This window comes from Chiloscyllium plagiosum, unplaced genomic scaffold, assembly GCF_037043375.1.
Source record: "Chiloscyllium plagiosum isolate Xiang-an unplaced genomic scaffold, Cpla_swu_hap1 HiC_scaffold_36, whole genome shotgun sequence".
NCBI lineage: Eukaryota > Metazoa > Chordata > Chondrichthyes > Orectolobiformes > Hemiscylliidae > Chiloscyllium > Chiloscyllium plagiosum.
The window spans coordinates 2,958,114-2,973,472 of NW_028270174.1; the positions used below are offsets into that span (position 1 = coordinate 2,958,114).

At 52.3% G+C, this 15,359-nt stretch overlaps 1 protein-coding gene across 1 annotated transcript in view; it reads left to right on the top strand.

Annotated features, from left to right (window-relative positions):
- LOC122539537 (uncharacterized) overlaps window positions 1-15,359 on the top strand; it is a 42,141-nt gene that overhangs the window by 899 nt on the left and 25,883 nt on the right. The gene's annotated exons all lie outside the window — the stretch shown is intronic.

Consider the following 15,359-nt stretch of genomic DNA (forward strand, 5'->3'; position numbering starts at 1 on the left):
TTAAAAGGGTAACTAGGGAGACAGTAGGACCCTTCAAAGATCAGCAAGGCAACCTTTGTGTGGAACTGCAGGAGATGGGGGAGATACTAAACGAGTATTTTGTATCAGTGTTTACTGTGGAAAGGACATGGAAGTTACAGATTGTAAGGAAATAATGATATCTTGAAAAATATCCAGATTACAGAGGGGGGAGGGGGTTGCTGGAAGTGGATAAATCCCTGGGACCTGATCAGGTGTACCCGGAACTCTGTGGGAAGCTAGGGAAGTGATTGAACATGGAACAGTACAGCACAGGAACAGGCCCTTCGGCCCACAGTGTTGTCCCGAACATGGCGCCAAATTAAATGAATCCCTTCTGCCTGCCCTTAGTCTGTAGCCCTCCATTCCTTGCGTATTCATGTGCCTATCTAAAAGCCCCTGAAACACTCCTATCATAGCTGTCTCCACCACTACCATGGCAGTATGTTCCAGAGTCCTAACACTCTGTGAAAACTTTATCCCTCACATCTTTGCTGGACCCCTTGCTGAGAAATTTGTATCATCCATAGACACAGGTGAGGTGCCAGAAGACTGGAGGTTGACTAATGAGGTGCCACTGTTTAAGAAGGGCAGTAAAGACAAGCCAGGGAACTATAGACTGGTGAGCCTGACCTCAGTGGTGGGCAAGTTGTTGGAGGGAATCCTGAGGAACAGGATGTACATGTATTTGGAAAGGCAAGGACTGATTAGGGATAGTCAGCATGACTTTGTGCGTGGGAAATCATGTCTCACAAACTTAATTGAGTTTTTTGAAGAAGTAACAAAGTGGATTGATGAGGGCAGAGCAGTGGATGTGATCTATATGGACTTCAGTAAGGCATTTGACAAGGTTCCCCATGGAAGACTGGTTAGCAAGGTTAGATCTCATGGAATACTGGGAGAACTAGCCATTTGAATACAGAATTGGCTCAAAGGTAGAAGACAGAGGGTGGTGATGGAGGGTTGTTTTTCAGACTGGAGGCCTGTGACCAGTGAAGTGCCACAAGGATCGGTGCTGGGTCCACCAGTTTTTGTCATTTATATAAATGATTTGGATATGAACACAGAAGGTATACAAAGTTAAAAATCACACAACACCAGGTTATAGTCCAACAGGTTTATTTGGAAGCACTAGCTTTCGGAGCGCTGCTCCTTCATCAGGTGGTTGTTGCTCTGAAAGCTAGTGCTTCCAATGAAACCTGTTGGATTATAACCTGGTGTTGTGTGATTTTTAACAATGTACACCCCAGCCCAACACCGGCATCTCCAAAATAGGAGGTCCAGTTAGTAAGTTTGCAGATGACACCAAAATTGGAGGTGTAGTGGACAGCGAAGTAGGTGACCTCGGATTACTACAGGATCTTGATCAGATGGGCCAATGGGCTGAGGAGTGGCAGATGGAGTTTAATTTATATAAATGTGAGGTGCTGCATTTTGAGAAAGCAAATCAGGGCAGGCCTTATACACTTAATGGTAAGGTCCTGGGGAGTGTTACTGAACAAAGAGACCTTGGAGTGCAGGCTCATAGTTCCTTGAAAGTGGAGTCCCAGGTAGATAGGATAGTGAAGGCGGCGTTTGGTATGCTTTCCTTTATTGGTCAGAGTATTGAGTACAGGGGTTGGGAGGTCATGTTGCGGCTGTACAGGATCTTGGTTAGCCCACTTTTGGAATACAGTGTTCAATTCTGATCTCCTTCCTATCTAAAGAAACTTGAAAGGGTTCCAAAATGATTTACAAGGATGTTGCCAGGGTTGGAGGGTTTTAGCTATAAGCAGAGGCTGAACAGGCTGGGGGGCTGTTTTCCCTGGAGCGTTGGAGGCTGACGGGTGACCTTGTAGCGGTTTACAAAATCATGAGGGGCTTGGACAAGATAAATAGACAAAGTCTTTTCCCTGGGGTCGGGAGTCCAGAGCTAGAGGGCATAGGTTTAGGATGAGAGGGGAAAGGTATAAAAGGAACCTAAGGGGCAACTTTTTCATGCAGAGGGTGGTACGTGTATGGAATGAGCTGCCAGAGGAAGTGGTGGAGGCTGGTACAATTGCAACATTTAAAAGGCATATGAATAGGAAGGGTTTGGAGGAATATGGGCTGGGTGCTGGCAGGTGGGACTAGATTAGTTTAGGATAACTGGTCAGCGTGGAAGGGTCTGTTTCCGTGCTGCACACCTCTATGACTCTGTCTGGTCTGCCCAGTAAATGCCTTTCTGATTGTGTGACATTCTGATATGGTATAAAGTTAGGGCTAACTGCTCCAGGATTTACTCACGGTTTTGTAGCTGTCAATTTCTATTGCTAATAGGACGAATTGAGAGTGGGATGAATCTAATTGAAAGGAACATTCCCAGTTTGGGTGGATCAAGATGGGCTCTGGGATCCAGTGGAAATATTCATTTGCTCTGGAAATTCAGGGGTATGCAAAAAACTCTGGATTTGCTCACAAATTGAAATCATTCCAACAAAGCATCCCTTGGGTCACTGATGGTACTAATTGCCAGTAACTATTGCTCAGCACTGGGTCAGTAAGGAATGTTCACAGTCAGAAACACAGCTTCACATTTCATTACAGACACAAAATCTAGCCTGACCACCCTGGGCAGAACAGATGGTACACTGCACCATTAATGAGGCAATATTAAACCAGGGACAAGGTGGCTCCCTCAGCACTGACCCTCCGACAGTGCGGCACTCCCTCTGCATGGCCATCTGACAGTGCGGCACTCCCTCTGCATGGCCCTCTGACAGTGCGGCACTCCCTCAGCACTGAGCCTCTGACTGTGCGGCACTCCCTCAGCACTGACCCTCCGACAGTGTGACCCTCCCACAGCACTGAGCCTCTGACAGTGCGGCACTCCCTCAGCACTGACACTCCGACAGTGCGGCACTCCCTCAGCACTGAGCCTCTGACAGTGTGGCACTCCCACAGCACTGACACTCCGACAGTGTGGCACTCCCTCAGCACTGACCCTCCGACAGTGAGGCATTCCCTCAGCATTGACCCTCTGACAGTGCAGTGCTCCCTCAGCACTGACCCTCCGACAGTGCGGCACTGTCAGCACTGACCCTCTGACAGTGCGGTCCTCCCTCTGCATGGCTCTGTGACAGTGCAGCACCCCCTCAGCACTGACCCTCAAACAGTGTGGCACTCCCTCAGCACTGACCCACCAAGAGTGTGACACTCCCTCAGCACTGAGCCTCAAACAGTCCGGCACTCCCTCAGCACTGAGCCTCTGACAGTGCGGCACTCGCTCAGCACTGACAATCCGACAGTGTGGCACTCCCTCAGCACTGACCCTCCAACAGTGTTGCGCTCCCTCAGCATTGACCCTCCGACAGTGCAGCGCACCCTCAGCACTGACCCTCCGACAGTGTGGCACTCCCTCAGCATTGACCCTTCGACAGTGCAGCACTCACTCAGCACTGACCCTTCTGACAGTGCGGTACTCCCTCAGCACTGACCCTCTGACAATGCAGCGCTCCCTCAGCACTGACCTTCCGACAGTGCAGCACCCTCTCAGCACTGACCCTTCGAAAGTGTGGCACTCCCTCAGCACTGACCCTTCGACAGTGAGGCACTCCCTCAGCATTGACCCTTCGACAGTGCAGCACTCACTCAGCACTGACCCTTCCGACAGTGCGGTACTCCCTCAGCACTGCCCGTCTGACAATGCAGCGCTCCCTCAGCACTGACACTCCGACAGTGTGGCACTCCCTCAGCACTGACCCTCCGACAGTGCGGTACTCCCTCAGCACTGACCCTCTGACAATGCAGCGCTCCCTCAGCACTGACCCTCTGACAGTGCGGTGCTCCCTCAGCACTGACCCTCCGACAGTGCGATACTGTCAGCACTGACCCTCCGACAGTGCGGCCCTCCCTCTGCACTGAGGCTCCGACTGTGCGGCACTCCCTCAGCACTCCCCCAGTGCTGACTCTCCAACAGTGTGGCACTCCCTCAGCACTGAGCCTCAGTGTGGCACTCCCTCAGCACTGATCCTCCGACTGTGCGGCACTCCCTCAGCACTGATCCTCCGACTGTGCGGCACTCCCTCAGCACTGACCCTCCGACAGTGCGGCACTCCCTCAGCACTGACCCTCTGACAGTGCGGCACTCCCTCAGCACTGACACTCCAACAGTGCGGTGCTCCCTCAGCACTGACACTCCAACAGTGCGGTGCTCCCTCAGCACTGACCCTCTGACAGTGCGGCACTCCCTAGCACTGACCCTCTGACAGTGCGGCACTCCCTTAGCACTGACCCTCTGACAGTGCGGCACTCCCTCAGCACTGACACTCCAACAGTGCGGGACTCCCTCAGCACTGACCCTCTGACAGTGCGGCACTCCCTCAGCACTGACCTTCTGACAGTGCGGCACTCCCTCAGCACTGACCTTCTGACAGTGCGGCACTCCCTCAGCACTGACCCTCCAACAGTGCGGCACTCCCTCAGCACTGACCCTCCGACAGTGCGGCACTCCCTCAGCACTGACCCTCTGACAGTGCGGCACTCCCTCAGCACTGACCCTCCAACAGTGCGGCACTCCCTCAGCACTGACCCTCCGACAGTGCGGTGCTCCCTCAGCACTGACCCTCTGACAGTGCGGCACTCCCTCAGCACTGAACCGCTGACAGTGTGGCACTCCCTCAGCACTGACCCTCTGACAGTGTGGCACTCCCTCAGCACTGACACTCCGACAGTGCGGTGCTCCCTCAGCACTGACCTTCTGACAGTGCGGCACTCCCTCAGCACTGACCCTCCGACAGTGCGGCACTCCCTCAGCACTGACACTCCGACAGTGCGGTGCTCCCTCAGCACTGACCTTCTGACAGTGCGGCACTCCCTAGCACTGACCCTCTGACAGTGCGGCACTCCCTAGCACTGACCCTCTGACAGTGCGGCACTCCCTCAGCACTGACACTCCGACAGTGCGGTGCTCCCTCAGCACTGACCTTCTGACAGTGCGGCACTCCCTCAGCACTGACCCTCCGACAGTGCGGCACTCCCTCAGCACTGAACCGCTGACAGTGCGGCACTCCCTCAGCACTGACCCTCCGACAGTGCGGCACTCCCTCAGCACTGACCCTCCGACAGTGCGGCACTCCCTCAGCACTGACACTCCGACAGTGCGGTGCTCCCTCAGCACTGACCCTCTGACAGTGCGGCACTCCCTCAGCACTGACTCTCCGACAGTGCGGTGCTCCCTCAGCACTGACCTTCTGACAGTGCAGCACTCCCTCAGCGCTGACCCTCCGACAGTGTGGCACTCTCTCAGCGCTGACCCTATGATATTGGAGAGGACCCTGAAGGTTGGGGCGAGTTTGTTCAGTTGGAGAGTGAGATGGTTTTCCATTGAACCAGGACTGACCCAATCCGTGTTTTGAAAGGTGCGAGGCACAGTCAGAGATGGCAGAGACAATGAAATTTCTCTTGGTCACTTACATTGTGTGGAGTCAAGAGTTATTGGGGATTTGATGGGGGCTTGGGGAGGTGTGGGTGTCGATTTTCCCATCTCTGGATTGTCCTGCCTTCTTCAGGAATCACATCGCCTGGATCTCCCAACAGTGAGTGGTCCCAGGAGGATACCCACTGGAAAAGACATCTCTGTTCCCCTCATTGGTCAGTGTGGAGCAAATTGGAAATGTGGAAGTTTAATCTGTTGTTCTGGGTGAAGTGATTGGGAGATTGAACATGTTCCAGGTATTATGTTACACAATCAGTGGTTGAGATATCGATGGAGATAGATTATCTGCAGTAATTTATCTGACAGCGTCTGGTGGGCAGCTGTGATCGAATCATGCTGTAGTAAATCACAGAACTCTGTTCAGGCCATCAGACCCCTGTGCTCACTGTTTCCTGCCGTGATCTTGAAATTGAGTATCTTTCAAATTTGAATATACCAGCCTAACGTACATCCACCTGCATGATGCTGATATTGTATCCACTGCATTTAACCAGACTACCCAACCTCACTGCTGATTACTCTTCCACTCAGTCCATCTCCCCAGCTTCCCCTTAAAGGCACCTGTCTGATTCACAGCGACTGTATTCTGTTTTACTGGGAGCTTCCTCTGCAGCCTATTCTTTGTTCTCACTTCCATATGAGCTCAGGCAAGAAATTATTCCTTTCGAAAATCCAAATATATTACATTTACTATATTACCCTAACTACCCTTTCTGTTCATTCTTTTTCTTATTTTTGGTAACGTACAACTTTCCCTTTTGAAATCCGCACTAATTACTAAATTACATTTTGAGTTTCTACTGGATCTTTGAGTAAATTTTCCATTATCTTTCCGATGATTAACATGAAACAAACTGCTGCATTACTCTTTCCACTCATTCTACCTGTCTTTAAAAAGATAGAAATAACTTCAGCCGTTTGTAACATCTCTGGTAATGTTCCCTTTCCTAATGATTTATAAAGTTTTACAAAACGATCTATCTGCTTCCACTTTGCTCCTTTCTGTAGGAAAACTGAGCAGCCCTGTTGTCTGGAAGGATTTGAAAGGGTTAATATTCAATTGAGTGCAGTCCATTGCTGCCATCTGTGATAACATGGTGAACACTCAGTGAGAGACTAAAGTAATATCTAACAGGAGGCTGGCCTGAGGCAAACTCCTCCCAGTGGTCTTTGTCAGAAGGTCAAGTCGGTGATAACCTGTAATTGCCGCAGAAATGCAATAAAATACAACTTGTTTAGAGTACTCCACAAACCTCTTCTTGAGAGAGCAGGACAGTCTGCCTTCGCACATACCAGATCACCCAACACCAGGTTACAGTCCAACAGGTTTGTTTGGAAGTAAAGGCTTTCATAGCGTTGTTCCTTCATCAGACAGCTACCTGAAGGAGCAGCACTCTGAAAGCTAGTACAGTGCTTCCAAATAAACTTGTTGGACTATAACCTGGTGTTGGGTGATGTTTAATGGCACCCTCCAACCCCATGGCATCAACGTGGAAAACACTTCAACTCCCCCTCCCACTCCGCCAAGGACAGGCAGGTCCTGGGCCTCCTCCATCACCACTCCCTAACCACCCGCTGCCTGGAGGAAGAATACCTCATCTTTCACCTCGGGACCCTCCAACCCCAGGGCATCAATGTGGACTTCACCAGTTTCCTCATTTCTCCTCCCCCCACCTTATCCCAGTTCCAACCTTCCAGCTCAGCACCGTCCCCATGACCTGTCCCACCTGTCCATCTTCCTTCCCACCTATCCACTCCACCCTTCCCCCTGACCTATCACCTTTACCCCCACCTATCACACTCTTAGCTACCATTGCCCTAGCCACAATCCCTCCCATTTATCTCTCCACCCCCCGCCCCCCCCCCCCCCACCCCGAGACTCCCAGCTTCATTCCTGATGAAGGGCTTTTGCCCGAAACATTGATTCTCCTGCTCCTCAGAAGCTGCCTAGATTCAGAAGCACTACATTCTCGACTCTAATCTCCAGCATCTGTAGTCCTCACTTTCACCTGATTTTTAACTTTGTCCACCTCAGTGCAACACCAGCACCTCCACAGCATACTACATCACATCAGTCCGTAAATGAACCAGTCAATGGGAGGGCACAAACACAACAAGCCCAACAACCCCAGTCCGTCTTTGTTTACTTTTCTTACCTAGAGGCAAAATCATTGATTTAATCATTAATGTCAAATGGCAGTTGGCTGATGACATGACTTTTGTTGAGGCTTTGAAATGCTCTTCTGTCGCCCAGAGTTTTGCGTTGGCACCTGTCAACAAAACCTGCTTGTTATGGTTGGACAAGTTCATCACTTTGGGAATACGTGTCCAGACACATTTCTCTACAAAACCCCTCACCTGGCTTACTCCCTAACCTACCGTTAATGTGATTGAGTTATCCTGCAGTAGCCAGGGCTGGGTTCAGCTGCTGGCAACCTTTGCTGAGATTTTGCAGTTTTACCCAAGAATGTGTGGGACGGAGTTTGAACCACCCCCTCAGAACAAGGATGAGTCATGTAAAAGGTTGTGATGTGCAGGTATTGCAGACAATATGATATTTGTGGATGAAGAGTAATCAGGGACAGATGTGAGAGAATGTGGGAGATGTGATCTGATTTCAGTTCTGTTGGTTAACCCACTCAAAACAACCAAAGACAAGAGGCAGTTTCAAATCTGTTGGAAGGTATGGGGCACAATGCAATCAGGATCAAGCAAACATTTCTCACAGACATCTGTCAACGTGAAAGATCCAAAAAAGAATATTAGACAAGTTGGAGAACAAAAGAATTCAATCGTAGGATTTTGCTGCAGAGAATGAGATCATTTGGCCCATCAAACCTATGTTCGGGCTTTGAAAATAATTCTCGCTTGGTTTAACCTTACTATTTTCTTACCTGCAACTCTGTCGGAGGGTCAGTGCTGAGGGAGTGACTCACTGTCAGAGGGTCAGTGCTGAGGGAGCGCCACACTGTCGAAGGGTCAGTGCTGAGGGAGTGCCGCACTGTCAGAGGGTCAGTGCTGAGGGAGCGCCACACTGTCAAAGGGTCAGTGCTGAGGGAGTGCCGCACTGTCAGAGGGTCAGTGCTGAGGGAGCGCCACACTGTCGAAGGGTCAGTGCTGAGGGAGTGCCGCACTGTCAGAGGGTCAGGGCTGAGGGAGCGCCACACTGTCGAAGGGTCAGTGCTGAGGGAGTGCCGCACTGTCAGAGGGTCAGTGCTGAGGGAGCGCCACACTGTCAAAGGGTCAGTGCTGAGGGAGTGCCGCACTGTCAGAGGGTCAGTGCTGAGGGAGTGCCACACTGTCAGAGGTTCAGTGCTGAGGGAGTGCCGCACTGTCAGAGGGTCAGTGCTGAGGGAGTGCTGCACTGTCAGAGGGTCAGTGCTGAGGGAGTGCGGCACTGTCAGAGGGTCAGTGCTGAGGGAGTGCTACGCTGTCAGAGGGTCAGTGCTGAGGGAGTGCGGCACTGTCGGAGGGTCAGTGCTGAGGGAGTGCGGCACTGTCGGAGGGTCAGTGCTGAGGGAGTGCCGCACTGTCGGAGTGTCAGTGCTGAGGGAGTGCTGCACTGTCAGAGGGTCAGTGCTGAGGGAGTGCGGCACTGTCAGAGGGTCAGTGCTGAGGGAGTGCTACGCTGTCAGAGGGTCAGTGCTGAGGGAGTGCCGCACTGTCAGAGGGTCAGTGCTGAGGGAGTGCCACACTGTCAGAGGTTCAGTGCTGAGGGAGTGCCGCACTGTCAGAGGGTCAGTGCTGAGGGAGTGTCGCACTGTCAGAGGGCAAGTGCAGAGGTAGGGCCGCACTGTTGGAGAGTCAGTGCTGAGGGAGTGGGCACTGTCGGCGGGTCAGTGCAGAGGGAGCGCTGGACTGTCGGAGGGTCAGGGCTGAGGGAGTGCCGCACTGTCAGAGGGTCAGTGCTGAGGGAGTGCCACACTGTCAGAGGGTCAGCGCTGCGGGAGCGCTCACTGTTGAAGGGTCAGTGCTGAGGGAGCGCTGCACTGTCAGAGGGTCAGTGCTGAGTGAGTGCCGCACTGTCAGAGGGTCAGTGCTGAGTGAGTGCTGCACTGTCGAAGGGTCAATGCTGAGGGAGCACTGCACTGTCGGAGGGTCAATACTGAGGGAGCGCCACACTGTTGGAGGGTCAGTGCTGAGGAAGTGCTGCATTGTCGTCAGGTCAGTGCTGAGGGAGTGCCACACTATCAGAAGGTCAGTGCTGAGGGAGTGCCACACTGTCAGAAGGTCAGTGCTGAGGGTGCACTGCACTGTCGGATGGTCAGTACTGAGGGAGTGCCGCAGTGTCGGTTGGTCAGTGCTGAGGGAGTGCTGCACTGTCAGAGGGTCAGTGCTGAGGGGGTGCGCACTGTCAGAGGGTCAGTGCTGAGGGAGTGTCGCACTGTCGAAGCGTCAGTGCTGAGAGAGTGCCGCACTGTCAGAGGGTCAGTGCTGAGGGAGTGCCACACTGTCGAAGGGTCAGTGCTGAGGGAATGCCGCACTGTCAGCAGGTCAGTGCTGAGGGAGTGCCACACTGTCGGAGGGCCAGTGCTGAGGGAGTGCAACACTGTCGGAGGGTTAGTGCTGCACTGTCGAAGGGTCAGTGCTGAGGGAGCGCCGCACTGACGGAGGGTCAGTGCTGAGGGAGTGCTGCGCTGTTGGAGGGTCAGTGCTGAGGGAGCGCCACACTGTCAGAGTGTCAGTGCTGAGGGAGCGCCACACTGTCGAAGGGTCAGTGCTGAGGGAGTGCCGCACTGTCAGAGGGTCAGTGCTGAGGGAGCGCCACACTGTCAAAGGGTCAGTGCTGAGGGAGTGCCGCACTGTCAGAGGTTCAGTGCTGAGGGAGTGCCGCACTGTCAGAGGGTCAGTGCTGAGGGAGTGCCGCACTGTCAGAGGGTCAGTGCTGAGGGAGTGCTTCGCTGTCAGAGGGTCAGTGCTGAGAGAGCACCGCACTGTCGGAATGTCAGTGCTGAGGGAGTGCCGCACTGTCAGAGGGTCAGTGCTGAGGGAGTGCCACACTGTCAGAGGTTCAGTGCTGAGGGAGTGCTGCACTGTCAGAGGGTCAGTGCTGAGGGAGTGTCGCACTGTCAGAGGGCAAGTGCAGAGGTAGGGCCGCACTGTCGGAGAGTCAGTGCTGAGGGAGTGGGCACTGTCGGCGGGTCAGTGCTGAGGGAGCGCTGCACTGTCGGAGGGTCAGGGCTGAGGGAGTGCCGCACTGTCAGAGGGTCAGTGCTGAGTGAGTGCTGCACTGTCGAAGGGTCAATGCTGAGGGAGCACTGCACTGTCGGAGGGTCAATACTGAGGGAGCGCCACACTGTTGGAGGGTCAGTGCTGAGGAAGTGCTGCATTGTCGTCAGGTCAGTGCTGAGGGAGTGCCACACTATCAGAAGGTCAGTGCTGAGGGAGTGCCACACTGTCAGAAGGTCAGTGCTGAGGGTGCACTGCACTGTCGGATGGTCAGTACTGAGGGAGTGCCGCAGTGTCGGTTGGTCAGTGCTGAGGGGGTGCGCACTGTCAGAGGGTCAGTGCTGAGGGAGCGCTGCACTGTCAGAGGGTCAGTGCTGAGGGAGTGTCGCACTGTCGAAGCGTCAGTGCTGAGAGAGTGCCGCACTGTCGGCGGATCAGTGCTGAGGGAGTGCCACACTGTCGAAGGGTCAGTGCTGAGGGAATGCCGCACTGTCGGAGGGTCAGTGCTGAGGGAGCGCCGCACTGACGGAGGGTCAGTGCTGAGGGAGTGCTGCATTGTTGGAGGGTCAGTATTGAGGGAGTGCTACACTGTCAAAGGGTCAGTGCTGAGGGAGTGCCGCACTGTCAGAGGGTTAGTGCTGAGGGAATGCCACACTGTCGGAGAGTCAGTGCTGAGGGAGTGCTGCACTATTGGAAGGTCAGTGCTGAGGGAGTGCCGCATTGTCAGAGGGTCAGTGCTGAGGGAGTGCCGCACTATCTGAGGGTCAGTACTGAGGGAGTGCTACACTGTCGAAGGGTCAGTGCTGAGGGAGCGCCGCACTGTCAGAGGGTCAGTGCTGAGGGAATGCCGCACCATCAGAGGGTCAGTGCTGAGGGAGTGCCGCACTGTCGGAGGGTCAGTGCTGAGTGAGCACCGCACTGTTGAAGGGTCAGTGCTGAGGAACTGCCACACTGTCGGAGGGTCAGTGCTGAGGGAGTGCTGCACTGTCGGAGGGTCAGTGCTGAGTGAGTGCCGCACTGTCGAAGGGTCAGTGCTGAGGGAGTGCCGCACTGTCGAAGAGTCAGTGCTGAGGGAGCGCCACACTGTCGGAGGGTCAGTGCTGAGGGAGTGCTGCACTGTCGAAGGGTCAGTGCTGAGGGAGTGCCACTCTGTCAGAGGGTCAGTGCTGAGGGACATTATGAGACATTAAACAGAGATTGGGTCTACCCTCTCAGATAGAATCTTCGGAGCTGTTTTAGGGAAGAGCCCGGGGAGTTCCCTCTGGTGTTGTGACCAATAATGATTTCTCACCTGTTATCACTCGCAGATGATCTAAGTGTTATTTGTAGAAGCATAGGAAATAGGGATAGCAGTAGCCATTCAGCCCCTCAAACCTAATCCGCCATTCAATAGGAGCATCTAATATTTCTCACGTCCAGTATCCTGCATCTTCCCTGGAATACTCAATTCCCTGACTGATCAAGAATCTATCTCAGCCTTAAATAAACTCAGGGACGCTGCCCCCACAGCTCTCTGTGGTAAGGAGTTCCAAAGACTCTCACCCTCTGGAAGAAGAAATTCCTCACCATCTCAGCCTTAAATTGGTGCCCCTCTATTCTGAGACTGTACCCTCTGGTCCCAGACTCTCCCGTGAGGGGGAACATCTTCTCAGTAATGACTCTGTCCAGCCCCTTCAGAATCCGACACGTTTCAATGAGATCACCTCTCATTCTTCTCAAACTTCAGTGAGTAGAGTTCCAACCTGTTTAATCTTTGCCTATAAGACGATCCCTCCATCCCAGGGAACATCCTCATGAACTTTCTCTGAATGGCCTCCAACGAAGTGATACATTTCCTTAAATAATGGACCAAACCTGCTCTCATTACTCCCAACGTGGTCTCCCCAGCTCCTTGTGCAGACCTCCTTACTCTTGGCAACGTCCTTCATACAAGGGCCACCACTCCCACCGCCCTTCCTGATTCCCTGTTGTCCCTGTGTGCACATTTTCTGTGTTTCATGTACAACCTCCCCTTAAGTTCCTTTGTGTGGCTGTGTTCTGTAATTTCTCTCCATTTAAATAATATTCTGTTGTTTTGTTCTCCCTTCCAAAATGAACAACCTCATTTTTCCCCACATTATACTCCATTTGCCAACATTTTGCCCACTCACTTGATCTAATAATATCTCTCTATAAACTATTTGTATTCCTCCTACAATCTGCCTTCCAAACTATTTTTGTGTCATCTGTGAATTTGGCTGCAGTGCATGGCTTCCTTCCTCCAAGTCATTGATATATTAGTGGGATCTTGCTGTGCATAAATTGGATGCTGTTTCCTACATTGCAAAAGCGGAGTGCCTTGGCTGTCATCACTTTGGAGATTTCTGATGGCTGTGGAAGTTCCTACAGAAATGCAAGTCTGATTTTTCTTTAGAAGTAGTTGAAGGTGTGTTTGCTAGTTAATGATTCCCTACTAACCCCAGCTCATGTGGTGAGGGTGAGGCTGATAATTCACTGGGAAGTGACTGTTTCCTGTTTTCAGTGACAAAGCAGAGGATCTTACCTGGTGCAAGGCTTTACTGAGCTCTGATCACAGAATGATCAAACATTTACTGAATCGAGCTGCCTTCCTGACCCAGCCCCACTCTGGTATCTCTGTAAACTCTCATTCTTAACATTTCCTGCATCAGTAACATTAGTTCTCTTGGCCACTGGTCAGATTTCTCATCATCTGTTTGTCTTCCATCAAGGAATCCATTTGAATCCAATATTGACCTGGGGAAGACAGCTGTGAGGTGGGTCTAAGTGTACAACTCCTTCACAGAGATGGTAAAGTCACGATGGGGCTCAGTGGTGAGCACTGCTACCTCACAGCACCAGGGTCCCTGGTTCGATTCCAGCCTCGGGTGACTGTTTGCACATTCTCCCTGTGTCTGCGTGGGTTTCCTCTCACAGTCCAAAGATGTGCAGGTTAGGGTGGATTGGCCATGGGAAATTGCCCCATGGTGTCCAGGGATGCGTAGACTCGGTGGGTTAGCCATGGGAACTGCAGGGTTGGGGGAGTGAGTCTGGGTGGGATGCTCTTTGGAGGGTTAGTGTGAACTTGATAGGTCAAATGGCCTGCTCCCACACCGTTGGGATTATGACCTCATTCTGTGCTGTACTGTCTATGATTTAAGTAACACATCAAAGGCTGGGGAATGGGTCTGGGTGGGTTGCTCTTCGGAGGGTCAGTGTGGACTTGTTGGGCCGAAGGGCCTGTTTCCACACTGTAAGTAATCTAATCCATTCAGACAGCAATTGGTTATATTTTCATAAACCCTCAAGGTAACGCATCTCAAGAGATTTTGTAAGAACGTTGTCAAACTCTGAGCCATGTAAGGAGCTATGGGGAGAGGTGAGCAGGAGCCTGTCGGTATGTTTATTCTTACCCAGGATGTGGCCCTCAGTGTCTCAGCCAGCTACGGCCCCACGCCTAAATGACCAGCAGAATGTTGGAATGAGTTATTTCCTCAAACCGTTGCTGTATTGTGATTGGCTGCCAGGGAAATTGAGAAGTTTGTTTATAACTTGCCCTTGCTCACCTCTCTAATCCCCGTCTCTATCGGTTACACCCAGATTAGATTAGATTACTTACAGTGTGGAAACAGGCCCTTCGGCCCAACAAGTCCACACCGACCTGCCACCCACCCATACCCCTACATGTACCCCTTTTTACCTAATACTACGGGCAATTTAGCATGGCCAATTCACCTGACCTGCACATCTTTGGACTGTGGGAGGAAACCGGAGCACCCGGAGGAAACCCACGCAGACACGGGGAGAACGTGCAAACTCCACACAGTTAGTCGCCTGAGGCGTGAATTGAACCCGGGTCTCAGGTGCTGTGAGGCAGCAGTGCTAACCACTGTGCCACCGTGCCGCCCACAAACTGGGGATCCCAGTCCCAGAGAAAGAGGAGGGAAGTGGTGGGGCTGGGGAAACAGTGGTTATGATCTGGAATTGACAGCCTGAGCAGTGAGGAATGGAACCAATTGGATAGATTGTTCAAGGAGTTGGTACAGGCTGAAAGGATGGAATAGCCTCCTTTTAGTGGGGTATGATGTACTGATCTCTCTCACTGACGTATGTGAAAGAGTTCCTGGTTAGTAAGGACAGTAACCAATGTGGAGCTGTGTGTATTCTGGGAGAATCCACCAAACAATCACCATCACCAGATAAGCCCGAAGCCAAGGCAAGCAACTTAATTCCTGATCACAGGACAACACATGGTAATGGTTAGTAACCAGTGTGCGGGCAAAAAGACAAACAGCTAGTAACTGGTTAACATTGGTTAACAAGTGCTAACTCACAGAACATGAGGGCTTGAGCGAGACACTGTTTCCATTGGTGGAGGGATTGAGACCCAGAAACCACCTGTGGTTTGGTGTTCGGTCCCGGACTCCATTTGCATTGGACCAGATTCCGTCGAGGCTTTCGGTGGGGAATTGGAGAAATATGGGCATGTGCTGAGCTACAGGGAGAAGCTGGAGGAGTGGAATTTGCCGAGATACACTTGTAGAGAGCCAGCACAGACATAATGGGCCAAAGGTCCGCCCTCCGTGCTGTAGCCACTCTGTGGTTCTGTGTTCCAAAGTGGCTTTGCGTTTATTTAACAATTTAACACGATCAGCCCATGCTTCAATGAATAACGAATGATTGGTGAGCAAAGAACATGAGGCAGTCAGCACGGTTGAGA